General features: G+C 37.3%; 1 non-coding gene across 1 annotated transcript; it reads left to right on the forward strand.

Annotated features, from left to right (window-relative positions):
• The first annotated feature begins 10,831 nt into the window (after window positions 1-10,831).
• Window positions 10,832-11,017, forward strand: LOC122797482. Its single transcript, XR_006364160.1, has one exon. It is a non-coding gene; the product is annotated as a small nucleolar RNA SNORA23 (small nucleolar RNA).
• The last annotated feature ends 1,075 nt before the right edge of the window (window positions 11,018-12,092 follow it).

Below are 12,092 nucleotides of genomic sequence, written 5' to 3' on the forward strand. Positions count from 1 at the left end.
ATGTCTATTGAGTGGCACATGATTCATATTAGTAATGAATGTAATATCTAAGTACATGAATAAGGAGATGGATGCTAATATTTACATTTCTAAGGAAAGGATAAAATGTCTATATTGTTGAATTACGCAGATGACATTATCATTGTGACCAAAAATGAAGTTAGCAAGAATATTGTAATCAAACAAATACAAAATGTTATTAAGGTCTTTGGGTTAGTATTAAATAAAGATAAAAGTTAAGGATTAGGCAGTGAAAGAAAGATTGGGGGAGTTGAATTTAATAAGGAAAGAATTAAGATAATTGGAATAAACTTTGGCAAACAAGAAATTATAAATTCTGTATGGAAAGAGAAAATGGAGGAAAGGAAACAAATGAGTTTGTTTTGTTAGTCTCTTAGGCTTTCCTTTAAGTAAACTTAATAAATTCTGTACTGTTAGCTAAGATTACTTATTTAACCAGTGTTTTTAGCATTCTGTTGAACGTAGAAAAAGATGTATACAACATAATATTTTCCTTTATCTGGGGATCTAGATTAAATATTTTAATTAAAGACATTTAAAGAAATAATATACAAGAAAAGTCAAGAAACTAACTGAATAGGATAATAAAGAAATAGAAAAAGAAATTACAATGGAAGAATTAAATAATATGTTAAAGTTAGTGAATGCAGAACTGGCAACAGGACCAGATGGGATAGAATATTGTATGTATAGAGATATGTAAGGGTGGCAGAAGAAGTATTTTTTGGAAGTGTTAAATGAATGATTAGAGGAAGGTTTCAGTTGAAAGAAAATATGTGAGGGAGTTATGAAGTTTATACAGGAAAAAGGAGAAAAAGGAAGATATAAAAAAATTAGAGATTAATGCTACTTAATAATACTGATTACAAGATTTTATGAAAATAAAACAGAAAAGATTGGAAAATAAATTAAGTATGATATTGGAAGATATAATATTTGGCGGAAAGGAAAAGGAAGTCAAGAAGTATTGATGATAGTAAGAGAAATAGTGGATGATATAATACAACAGAAAAGATCGGAAAATAAATTAAGTATGATATTGGAAGATATAAAATTTGGCAGAAAGGAAAAGTAAGTCAAGAAGTATTGATGATAGTAAGAGAAATAGTGGATGATATAATAAATAAGGATACATGTCTATCTATCGAAGAACAAAGTATCAAATGCCATGTATCATCGATCATGCCGTTCATCAAGCTGCTCTGATTAAAACTGCATTACGATAGGGATAAGGAAATTTGTCCTTTCTCCGGTGTAAAGTGATCTCATTTATATAAAAGAAAAATATTAACATGTTCAGAATTACAAACATTATATATCACATATATTCTTTTGTACAATTATCATCAGTTCAACATTACATAAATTACATTGCTCAATTCTTCCCTTCCCCAAAAACCTCACTCCAACTCCAAAACCTTATTCTGCATGCATTGTTCCCACAATTTCCATGTTTCTATTTAATTTGCTCCTACTCTTTTCTAAAGATCCCAGTTCTGGCTGTTTTATCTCTGTTACAATATCCACTACTTCAAATACAGTTGGTTTAGACTTTGAGTGCCATTTTCTACTGACTGTTTTGGCAGCCTCCAGTATTAAACTTAAAATGGGCTTACTATCTCTACAGAATTCAGACCCTTTATCTCAGCTCAAAAAATAATTTCCTTAGTTACACCCAATTGCTCACCCAATACTTCTGACAGAGTACTCTGTAGACAATTTTAAAGTATGCCAACTCTTTACACTCCCAAAACATATATTCCAGTTACCCTTTTCTTCCCCATCACACCTTTAACATTTTCCATCTGCCTGAGGAAAAATTCTTTGGAGTATGCTTGGGTTATAAAAATACCTATGCAAACACTTCTAAACAAAAATACTAAATCTTCTAGATTTTGCTGCATAATTGTGAGCCATGCATATGTCTTCCCATTGCTTCCTTGTGAATTACTTATCCAGTCTCTCTTCCCAATCTTTCATAATGTCCTCCAATTGATTCCTATAGTTAGCATGCAATATTTTATTTGACCTACTAATTATCCATTTTTAATCGCTTCTTCAAATCTAGATTCAGATAAAAACTCTAATAGAATAGGTATTTAACTTAACATTCCCCAATCCTTTTCTCTTTGCCTATACTCTGATATCCATCCTCGATAGGGAAGGCAGTTTCTAGCTTGCAGTCCAGACATCTTAGCTTCTTTCCATTCTATAACCTTTCATGCCCTAGTTATTTGCTCCCAGTATCTTGGTTCTTTGGCTACTTTTTCCAGTTAATTTCATTCCCTTTTGCCTATTCTTTGTACCCTAATTTCAATCATCCCTACCAGCCAAATTTCCTTTCCCCATTGTCATGTTAGATTAGTTCTTAGAATATTTTCTGCTACCTTATTAATATAATACTCTGTAGAGCTGTTATGCTTCTTCTTAAAGATCTGCATCCAAAATCCAACACTTCTCCTTATTTCTTCTACTCCCCCCCCCACTTCATCATCATCCCTTTCTGCTTTGAATTATAGCTTTCTGGTTGTGTTATGTATAAATAAGTATATGAGCCTTAACTGTGTAGCTCTAAACTATCCCTTCAAATCAGGTAATCTTAAATAATCTTGTTCTACTGCAAGGATAATCTTATACCACTAGACACTTTTCCTGTTCTCCTCCCAGATAAAAACCTTCAGCTCTTTATTAATTACTATCCACAACTTCTCTGGTTGATAAAAACATGCCTGACCTATATATAAAACTAAAGGGACTAAAAACATTTTCAGTGCTTGTATCTTGTTATCCATATCCATAAATATGAGCTTCTATTTTCTCAGATTTTGTATTATCTTTTGCTTAACCTCTTCCCACATATCCTTAGCTGCCACGACAATCCTTTTTAACCCATACTCCTAAATACTTCATTTTATCATATCCGCATAAATAATGGTATTGCTGAACTAATTCATGTGCGAGTACATAGTTTACAGCTATAGCCTTTGTTTTATTTTTATTAATTTTATATCCCAAAAAGATGTGAAACTGTCTCAGAATGTTCCACAACAATGAGATGCCCTTTTCTGGTATTAGCAGGTACAAAATAATATTGTCTGCAGATTAAGCTAGCTTTTCTTGATTACCATACCAGTCATATTCTTGAATTTCTGAATACCTTATTTTCTTTGCCAATGGCTGAAAATATAAAGCAAATAACAAAATGGGAAAGAGGATATGGTATCCCTGACTGGTTCCTCTGTTCAAATACAACTTTCTAGAGACAAATTCTCCAACTTTAACTTTTGCCTCTGATCCCTCATATATCCTTCTAATTAACCTTATTATTTTATCAGGGAATGCAAAAGCTTCTAGTAATAAAATCCCAGCTTACTCTGTTGAATACTTTCTCTGTATCAAGACCCACTAACAAGAGCAGCATTTTCTTATATTCTCCCTCCCTCTGGATCACCATTGTTCTAGTAATGTTGCTAGATGTTTACCTCCCCTCCACAAAACCACATTGATACATTTCTATCAGTTCTGGCAACACCTTTGGCATTCTTTTAGCTATTATAGACATAAACACTTTAAAATTGAAATGAGCCTATATAAAGCAAGGTCTGATGGGTCTTTACTGTCTTTAGGTATTGCAGCCACCACAGCTTTCTTCCAGGATGTTAGCGTTTCCCCTCATTTTAAAATAATGTTAAACAGAATCTTCCTAATAAGTATCACTTTCTTCACTCCCAGTTTCCAACCTTCCACAGAAACACCATCTATTCCTGGAAGCCTTCATGCAAACTGATTATACATCACTATTTTTATCTCATCTCTTCCTATCTTAACTATTACTCATTGAGTCGCATCTCTCTCTCTCTCTAACTTTGACATACTTAAGTCTTCCATAAATATTTCCATTTGTGCTTTTTCTTGATTTCCACATTTCTCTGATTTATACACATTTTCCTAAAGTTTCTGAAATACTCTAATACCTCTCCAGGATCTCTGGTTATGTTTTTTGTTATAAGTTCCCTATGTTTGTCAATGACCCTTTCTCCTTTCATTGCCTATGTCATTGTGCTAGAAGTGTTTGCACTCTGGAGTTATTGTTAAAAACAGTTGCTTAATAGCTATTTTTCTAAACTCATACATATTATTGAGATACTCCCTTATTTTCTCTTTAGCACTCTGCAGTTGTGCCTCTTCTTGTTTTGTGAGATTCATTTTATTCTGCAATACTTTAACCTTTGTCAGCCCCTCCAAATAATTTCTGTTACTTCTTAACCATATCTCTTTTTCTTATATTTCTACCATATTTTTAAACTCCACTTACATTCTATCCTACTCACTAGCTATAACTCCTCAAGAAATTTCCATCTTCCCTAATGACTCTTGAATAATTTCTACTTCTCATTCATTAAGTTCATCACTTTTTAACAGGTAGGTGGGGAAGTGTAAGTGACTCATTTTACTTCATTACCCTGCATTTTTAGCTTAGGTGTTTTTGGCACATGTTCTGAAATAGTCACTGGATATGTGTCAAAGCTTTCAATAAAATGTGCATGTTTCTGTGAAATTTAGTTTATGTCTAGGGTGGGGGATGTTGTACCTTTGCCAGTAATACATAAATTCTGTCTGAGTTACTACTACTGAATTCACATCTTTCATACCAAATATTTTGATACATTTCTTCAGAAATCTACTTTTTTGTTATATTTTCCCCTTCTAGGTCCCCCAGATAAATTCTCCCTGTTGCAAATCAAGTTCCAGTCCCCACCTCTAAGTAATATTCCCTGCTAAAATGGGTTATTTCTCCCAAAATTTTGTTAAGTTCCATAATAACAGTTTTAGGTGGAATATAAATATGTATCAGCTTAATCCCCCTCTCTTGCCAGCAGCCCATTAACACCACATATTTATCATTATTATCTTTTTTCCTCTTCTAGCACTATTAGAGATCCTTCAGCAATTGTTTTATTTTTTCTCTCTCTTTGTCTAATAATCTCATATACTGCTCACTCAGCACTTTTTCTTATTCTTTCTCTTCTTTTTTATTCTATCTATGTACATGCTTTTCATGTAACTTCTGTTATTGTAAATATGTGCAATAATATTAACTATGTAAGTTTTCCTGCTTTACAAATGTGTGATACAACTATGTAAAATTCTTGCTTTTTGGAATTTATGCATGTTTACTTGTCATTGTATTTTTAATGTATGCATGTTTAATTGCTGCTGTATTTATCTGGAGCTTTTCTCCTCAGGTCTTCACTGAAAATTGGCCTTTGGCTCAGCTAGACCAACCTGGTTAATAAAGGAGAAATAAATAAATAATAAATAAATAAATTAGGATAAGTACTCTTCTTTTCCTTTCTCCCGGACACTATGCTGAATATCCACCTTGAAATCCTTTCTTTATCAAGTTCACATACATACTTATTTCCAAATGTATCTCCTGTACCATTGTTATTCACACTCTGCATTTCTTAATATAGTTCAATACTCTTACTTTTTTGTCTGCACTTGTGAGGCCATTCATATTCTAAACTAATATGGAAAGTGTAGCCATTATAAAAAGTTATTATTTCTGCCTATTATATCTGATAACATTTTTAAATGTCTATTTCCAGCATGTTACCTGCACCTACTGATGTTTGGAAGGTTCATCATTTATATACTTGTTTCTTGTCATCTCCATTTGAACCTATGTCATATTTTACAAACCTTTTCATTTAAATAAAAACTCCTCAGAAAACATATCCAGAACACTCCCATAACCTATTAATTTAAAACAAACACACAAAGCTATGTACATATTCAAATAATGAAGTTTAACCCTCCTGTTAGGAATAATTTTCCCAAATCAGCAGCTCTACCCACAGCCATTACCTAACCTAAAATTAAGGTTATTCTTGCTAAAGCACGTTACAACCTGTGCTCCTACTTACACTAATTGCTGCTTGTTCCTGTTTTATCTTTCTTCTTCATCCAGATGTTAAAAAAGAACTTGTATGCTTTCATAAAATATTAACATTTAGCCTTAATAAAAAGTGCATTGTCTATCTTTAAATTATAGTATATTATACACATTCTAGTTTATGCATTGAAGTATTTAGGTGCCAGAGAAGCTGCTATATCTTATTCACTTCCAATAATTTCAAACATTATTTTAAGCTGCTTGCTTTGTACATTTTAATTTTACATTTCTGTAAACCATTGGTGTCCATATTTAATGTCTTTACCTGCATTCAGCTTGTTTCCACTGAAACACAAGAATAGAATTTACACCTGCACTCAGCTGCAGATTTCTCAACTCTAACTGAACTTTTATTTGCTAAAGGAAAATTATTCAATAAATTCACAGTGGTCTCTTATTTTTACACCTACTTACTTACAAATAAAAAAAAATAAATTAAGCCGAGCATTAATCTAGACATTCACCTATGCAAAAGTAAAATAAAACATTGCAATTCTACTTATATTATAATCAGTACACTTTTACACCCATTCTCACCCCAACAGCCCAAGATTACAACCTATTAACTTAAATGTGCTTTCTTACAGCATTGCTTCTCTTTTCACACTGTACCACCTATATTTCTTAAAACTAAAAAAAATATTTGTTTACTTTAGTATCTTTATCACACATAACAATCAGTGAAAAAGTTTTACTACATAACGTGAAATTTATATAATGAAATGTTTTGTATGAGTACTGCTAAGAACAAAAAATATTTTACTTACTTTTTTTCCCTTTAGTGCCCTTCCAAATATTAGTAACATGAAGTGGAGTGTATGCCTTTCAGTCCCCCAACAAAGTCAACAAAAGTCCGATCTTTCTCTGCCACTTTTTCTTGTAAAGTCATATTTCAGAAATGTGATTGATGCTTTATAGTCTCACACTTATTCAGTTATTTCATTGTGGCTGATCTTCTTCCTGTTCAACTCCATCTCCCTAACCTGAGACTCTGGCTCAAGTCTAAGGTACTCACAATTCTTCTAGTCAACTCCTATGCCTTTTTCTGTCTCTCAAGCATTTTCATTTGGAACATTGGAAACGGTTTTCATTGGCAAAGCCTCTCTATGAACTTTATTATCAGAGGAATGGGAAGCAGAGACTCCTTCTGTTTGATAGCTCACTTTTTATTGGACAAACTTTTGTAGTTCCTCCTTAGCCTGTTCTCCATCAAAAAATGGCTTTTATCCTCTAGGAAAAAATATTCTGAAGACAGCTGGATACAGCGGCTTGAATCCCATACCTTCTCAACATTCCCTTATTGTTGGGATAAATTTGTTTCTCTTCTGCCTGGTGTACAGTGAATAAGCATTTTCCATATACAATCTATTCTCTATTTTTTAATAGGTTTATATGTGTGTACTAGGCTAATGGTCCTCGAGCCATTACAAGCCTAGCCCAAAAATAATTGCCCAGGCACCATGCCACCCGATGTTAGTTCACAGTGCCCATATCCAGTAAGGCAACTGGAATGATCCTTGGAGTGAACTTTCTGCTCCCCATCCACTCGTCAAGATTTATCTTGAAGAGGGCCAGTGAGATGTGCTGCTTGACATGAATGCGAAGCTTATTCCAGAGTATAGGCAGTCTTTGGGAGATGAACCTGTCCCTCCAGCATGTTCTGTTAATTGTGGTAAAGCGGTTGTGATCTCTGGAGCATGTGGTGTGGGGAGATTGGGATTTTTTTAGGTGTAGCATTTCAAATAGGGCTGGGTCAGACGTGGATTTGTAAGTCAAGCAGAGACTCCTCTAAATAGACAATAAGAGACTAGAAACAGCTGATGTTTCTTGAGTCTGTCCATGTAAGACATGTGTTTAAGGCCTAGGATCCTTTTTGTGAGGCACTTTTGTGGCCTTTCCAGCTGCTGTAGGTGTTTGGTCAGGTACATGACAAACAGGGCATTATATTCAATGATTGGTCTAATGAGGGATGAGTATAGAGAGATGATGTCCTCCTTCTTCCTGGATGCAAAACCTTTGGTTAGAAGATGTGCTACGTAGAAGGACTTTCTTACCACAGTGGCAATGTGGTGGTCGAAGGTAAGGTGGCTGTCAACCTGGGTGCCCAGATCTCTTATGTCTCCTTCAGTGTTCAGTGGTCTCCCATCTATGTGGTAATTTGTGGGAACAGAGTTTTTCCAAAGGGGATGATAATGCACTTTTGGCATTAGGTTTGAGGCCATGGTTCCAACACCAGTCATTAGTCTCAGAGAGGCCCTTTTTTAGGATGTCTACATCACTTCCGGAGTGATAATGACTCCTAGCTTGCAGTCATCAGTGAACTTGGTCAGCCAGAGTCCTTCTGTGTTGGCCTGGACTTCCAAGAAGTAGATGCCAAACAGGAGAGAGCCCAGGACCGAGCCCTGTGGGACTCCACTCCTGACTGATCGGCAGTCTGACTTGGAATCTGCAACCTTCACTCTGTGGGTCCTGTCCATGAGCCAAATTGCAAACCACCTAGTGATGTAAGGATTGATGCTTAGTTTGGTGAGTATATCAATGATACCTGAGTGGGGAATGGTATCAAAGGCCTTGGCTAGGTCAAGGTTGGCACTACCATGCCCTCATCCACAGCCTTGGTGACTGCCTTAAAGAAGTCAACCAGGTTCAACAGGCATGATCTCCACTTGATAAAGCCAAACTATGTGGGGTCAAGAGTTTGGAGATTGCCTATATCTTTGTTAAGCAGGTCCATGATGATGCACTCCATAGCTTTGCACACCAGGCTCATCAGGCTAATGGGGCGATAGTTCCCAGGGTCTATAGTTGCTCTCCCTTTATGGAGTGGGATGACTGTAGCTGTGCGCCATTTGTTAAGGACATAGCCTGAGGTAAGGCTGTGATTGAACAGGGCACACAGATGTGGTGCCAGTTCATTTTGTTGCTCATGTAAAATGCAGCCAGGGATATTATCAGGTCCCATGGATTCTGTATTCCTGGCTTTGGACAATGCAGCTTTTACCTGTGCTGCAGAAATGGTGGGTACCAGGCTTTCTTCTGGTATTGTGATAGGGGCCTTAGGGGGAGGGGTATAGTTGTCACTGAATGTGTCATCTAGTATGTTGGCTATATCTGTTGACTCAGTATAGGAGGTGCCATTGTGCAATAACTCATAGCAAATCTGGGTATTGCCTTTGAGGTTTTTGATATAGTTATAGAAGGCTTTGTGGTTGTTTTTAGTGTCAGCCACAATTCTGCCCTCATAGCTGGCTTTAGAAGATTTGATAAGGGATCTCAGCTTTTTGTTGAGACTGATAAGGGAGGTTTTCCAGTCTTGTGACTTAATTTTTTTTGTAACAGCTTCATCCTTCTGTTGTAGAGTTTATTGATGGCTGGCGACCACCAGATTGGCTTCATTTTTTTGGAAGAGAGCATCTTAGTTCTATTTGGTATGGCAAGGTCCATGCATTTGTGTACATGCTTGTACAGTGCATTGGTGTATGATCTGGCAGTCACGCAGTTATTTTCCATTGGCATGGGTGCCAAGAAGTTAGTTACCTTTGTTGTAGGAGCCCAAAGTCAGCTTTAGAGATGTTTTTCAGGGTGGTCACCTTAGCGGGGGGGGGGGGGAGTAGGTGAGATGGAGATTTCCATGGTGATCAGTTTGTGATCAGATTTAATCAGGGAGGAATTGACTATAGCTGTGGAACAATGGTCTCCCATGTTGGTGATAACCAGGTTGAGGATATTGCATTCATCTAGTAGGGGTCAGAAAGAGCTGGTCCAGGACATTGGAACTGATAAATTTCAGAAAGCATTTTACCTATTATTTAATACTTTGCCCTTCCGGCTTGAGAAAGTTGTGTGATAGTTACTTCAAATGAGAGTGATTTGTGTTCAGATATCATCAGGGAAGACCTCACACTGGGGGTACTACAGTGGTCCCCCATACTGGTAAGTATAAGATCCAGGATGTTGGTACCACTTGTGGGGGAGTCAACCAATTGGTCCAGGGCACTGGAATTAATGAAGTCAAGGAACTTTTGGGCAAGTGAGTCTGAGCATGAGTAATTTACCCAGTTAATGAATGGGTAGTTAAAGCCACCCAAAAACCATGGTGTTCACATGTATCTTGATAGACTCAAGTAGATCCAAATGGGCAGATTGGGTGTCCTGATTCATGGAGGAGGTTCAGTAGCTGGCAATGACCTGAATAAATGTGCTTCCAACAGTTAATTGCACCTGAAGTATCTCCAGAGAATCATATTGTTTATCCAATCTGGAGGTGTATTTATCTTTAATGACTATTGATACACCACCTCCTCTAGCTTTCATGCTTTCAGTTTGTGGTCTGAATATGTGAAAGGAGGTGTAACCAGGTATGGCTAGGTTGCTCTGTACAGCCTTGAACCAGGTCTCCATGACTGTGCTGTGTCTTCCAAGGTGAGGACTGCTTCCAGTGAGTGCAGTTTCATGTTAAGACTCCTAGCATTTAGCAGCATAACCTTGAGGCTGTTTTTAGATGGAGTTTTTACCTTAGGAATTTTGTTGACAACTTGCTTGTAAAAGCAAAAAGTGTAGTTGCACTTCCTGTGTTCTCATTGGTCTGTTTTGTATGCATGTTTTTCTATGTGACTATTTAGGTAGATGTATATACACACACACACACACACACACACACACACACACACACACACACACACACACACACACACATATCTATGCTGCCACATGCACTGCATGGCTACATTTGACGGTATTGCCCAAAATATCTTGAGAAATATAGTTATTATTTCAAATACATTCAAAATTATATTGTTATATTATACAGTTTATATTATTATATTAACTTTATATGTGTGTGTGTGAGTGTGTGTGTTGTGTGTGTGTGTGTGTGTGTGTGTGTGTGTGTGTGTGTGTGTGTGTGTGTGTGTGTGTGTATATATATATACACACACACACACACACACACACACACACACACATATATATAGGTTCATAGGTTCATAGGTTCATACTAGGCTATCTGCCCTAGGGCATTTATAAGCCTAGCCAGAGTGTGTGTGGCTTTCACCACCCCTTAGGATGAGAATACTATACCCATTAGTTTGCTGTGCCTCTGTCCAGCAGTGATACAGAGATGATTCCCGGGGTAAACCTAAGATCTCCCATCCACTCGTCAAGATTTCTCTTGAACAGAGTCAGTGAGGGGCTCTGCCTCACATGGACTGGGATTCTGTTCCATAGTGTAGGGAGTCTCTGGGTGATGAATCTGTCCCTCCAGCACATCCTATTTATATCCGTGTTGAGGTTTAAGTCTCTTGCTCTCGTGGCTCTGGTGGATTTGGATTTTTTGAGGTGGAGCATGTCCATTAATTCCGGGTTGGACATGGCCTTGTATGTCAGGCACAGATCACCTCTGAGCAGACGGTATGTGACTGAATAGAGCTGGAGTTTCTTCAGTCGGGCATCGTATGACGTATGTTTGAGCCCCTTTATCCTTTTGGTGAGGAACATTTGGGGTCTTTCCAACTGCTGCAGGTGTCGGGTAAGGTACATTCCGAATGGGGCGTTGTACTCAATCATTGGTCTGATAAGTGAAGAGTACAGGGGTACAATGGCCTCTCCTGATCTGGATGTGAATCCCTTCATGATCAGGTGGGCAATGTAGAAGGTCTTCCTAACCACTTTGGCAATGTGAGTGTCAAAAGAGAGGTTACTGTCAACTTGGGTCCCCAGGTCCCTGATAACTTCTTCTGTGTTTAATGGATTACCACCTATGTGGTAATTAGGGGTTACCTTGTTTTTCCCAAAGGGTATGACTATACATTTTTTGCATTTAGCTTAAGGCCATGGCTCTGGCACCAGTTATCCATTTCTATGAGACCTCTCTGGAGGATGTCTGTGTCTGATGGAGTGTCAATTATGGTGCCCAGTTTGCAGTCATCTGCAAATTTTGTCATCCACAATCCCCCTATGTTTGCCTGCACTTCAGAAAAATAAATGCCGAACAAGAGGGGGCCCAGGACTGAGCCCTGTGGGACACCGCTCGTGACTGGCTTAGAGTCTGACATGGCACCAGCAACTCTAACCCTGTGTGTTCTGTCTTTGAGCCAGTTTGCAACCCATCTCG

The sequence above is a fragment of the Protopterus annectens genome, chromosome 3.part0 (genome assembly GCF_019279795.1).
Source record: "Protopterus annectens isolate FY-2018-M chromosome 3.part0, PAN1.0, whole genome shotgun sequence".
Classification (NCBI taxonomy): Eukaryota; Metazoa; Chordata; order Ceratodontiformes; family Protopteridae; genus Protopterus; species Protopterus annectens.